This window comes from Heptranchias perlo, unplaced genomic scaffold, assembly GCF_035084215.1.
Source record: "Heptranchias perlo isolate sHepPer1 unplaced genomic scaffold, sHepPer1.hap1 HAP1_SCAFFOLD_601, whole genome shotgun sequence".
Lineage (NCBI taxonomy): Eukaryota > Metazoa > Chordata > Chondrichthyes > Hexanchiformes > Hexanchidae > Heptranchias > Heptranchias perlo.
Genome location: NW_027139625.1, coordinates 49431 through 51930, shown reverse-complemented (window position 1 = coordinate 51930; position 2500 = coordinate 49431). Strand labels below are relative to the sequence as shown.

Genomic DNA, 2500 nt, shown 5'->3' with positions numbered 1-2500 from the left:
GTACTGAGGGAGCGCTGCACTGTCGGAGGGTCAGTACTGAGGGAGCGCTGCACTGTTGGAGGGTCAGTACTGAGGGAGCGCCGCACTGTCGGAGGGTCAGTACTGAGGGAGCGCTGAACTGTCGGAGGGTCAGTACTGAGGGAGTGCTGCACTGTGGGAGGGTCAGTACCGAGGGAGCGCTGCACTGTCGGAGGGTCAGTACTGAGGGAGCGCCGCACTGTCGGAGGGTCAGTACTGAGGGAGCGCCGCACTGTCGGAGGGCCAGTACTGAGGGAGCGCTGCGCTGTCGGAGGGTCAGTACCGAGGGAGCGCTGCACTGTCGGAGGGAGGGTCAGTACTGAGGGAGTGCTGCACTGTTGGAGGGTCAGTACTGAGGGAGCGCTGCCCTGTCGGAGGGTCAGAAGCAGACTGCTTCAAATGATTGAGGGGTCTGGAACTCGGGGTCATAGGTATAAGATCAAATGTTACAGATTAGGACAGAAAGCAGGAGAAATGATTTTTATACAGAGGGCTGTGACGCTGTGGAACGAATTACTGGAGTTAGTGATTGAAGCAGAGACCAGGTCAACATTTAAGAAAGAACTTGCATTTATATAGCGCCTTTCATGTCCTCAGGGCGGCCCAAAGTGCTTTACAGCCAATGAAATGTGGTCGCTGTTTTAATGTAGGGAAACGCGGCAGCCAATTTGCGCACAGCAAGATCCCACAAACAGCAATGTGATAAATGACCAGGTCATCTGTTTTTAGCTGTTGGTTGAGGGATACATATTGGCCCCAGGACACCGGGGAGAACTCCCCCCCTGCTCTTCTTCCAATAGTGGCCGTGGGATCCTCCATGTTCACCTGAGAGGGGCAGATGGGGCCTTGGTTGAATGTCTCATCCGAAAGACGGCCCCTCCGACAGTGCAGCGCGCCCTCAGTACTGACCCTCCGACAGTGCAGCACTCCCTCAGTACTGACCCTCCGACAGTGCTGCGCTCCCTCAGTACTGACCCTCCGACAGTGCAGCACTCCCTCAGTACTGACCCTCCGACAGTGCAGCACTCCCTCAGTACTGACCCTCCGACAGTGCGGCGCTCCCTCAGTACTGACCCTCCGACAGTGCAGCGCTCCTCGGTACTGACCCTCCCACAGTGCGGCGCTCCCTCAGTACTGACCCTCCGACAGTGCAGCGCTCCCTCGGTACTGACCCTCCCACAGTGCGACGCTCCCTCAGTACTGACCCTCCGACAGTTCAGCGCTCCCCTCAGTACTGACCCTCCGACAGTGCAGCGCTCCCTCAGTACTGACCCTCCCACAGTGCAGCGCTCCCTCGGTACTGACCCTCCCACAGTGCGACGCTCCCTCAGTACTGACCCTCCGACAGTTCAGCGCTCCCTCAGTACTGACCCTCCGACAGTGCAGCGCTCCCTCAGTAACTGACCCTCCGACAGTGCGGCGCTCCCTCAGTACTGACCCTCCGACAGTGCAGCGCTCCCTCAGTACTGACCCTCCAACAGTGCAGCGTTCCCTCCGTACTGGCATTGGAAGCTTAGACTCGACAGCACCTCCCAAACCCGCGACCTCTACCACCTAGAAGGACAAGGGCAGCAGGCGCATGGGAACAACACCACCTGCACGTTCCCCTCCGAGTCACACGCATCCCGACTTGGAAATATATCGGCCGTTCCTTCATCGTCGCTGGGTCAAAATCCTGGAACTCCCTTCCTAACAGCACTGTGGAGAACCTTCACACACTGTGGGAGAACCTTCACCACACGGACTGCAGCGGTTCAAGAAGGCGGCTCACCACCACCTTCTCAAGGGGCAATTAGGGATGGGCAATAAATGCCGGCCTCGCCAGCGACGCCCGCATCCGGTGAACGAATTGAAGAAAAGATTACATGTAAGATTAGGTTGGACAGATGGTCGAAGGAAAGGGGGATGAAGGGATCTGGGATCAGGGCAGGGACAAGGGATTAGGAGACTGCTCACCTGGAGGATGAACACCAGCATGGACTGGATGAGCCGAACGGCCTGTCTGGGTGCAATTCTGTGGGCCATGGCTGCCCTCCCTCTAATGGCGGCCTGATTATCAGCACTGACAAGGGCCTGGTTGCAGTTTTAATGGAGGCGATGAACAGCCTTGAACGACTGGTGCGTTGGGAGTTGGGAGGGGGTTGGAATTTTGTCCTCTGATCGAGGCAGTGATATTGGGATCCTTACACAGTGTCTGGAAGTTACTTGGCGGAAGGGTCGAGAACCAGAGGTCACAGATTTAAGGTGACTGACAAAAGAACCAAAGGCAGCATGAGGAAATGCTTTAATTCCCGCAGTGTTTACATTTTTAATGTTTTTGCTGACAAACCGTCATTCTGGCAGCTGCCTGACATTTTGGGGAAGGTGACCTGCCCTCTTGTTTTTTTTTTGACTCAGCGTCACGGTTCCTGGCCGCCTGAGACACAGCGACTGGAAGGTGGAATCCGAGCTGTGAGGGAAACCCCCAAACAGGCTCTCCGTC

General features: G+C 56.7%; 1 long non-coding RNA gene across 1 annotated transcript in view; it reads left to right on the top strand.

The window, feature by feature from the left end:
- Positions 1-2494, top strand: part of LOC137317178 (uncharacterized) — a 49496-nt gene extending 47002 nt beyond the window's left edge. Inside the window, exon 3 of the long non-coding RNA XR_010961637.1 lies at positions 2416-2494. This is a non-coding gene — a long non-coding RNA (uncharacterized lncRNA). The remainder of the gene's footprint in view (positions 1-2415) is intronic.
- The last annotated feature ends 6 nt before the right edge of the window (positions 2495-2500 follow it).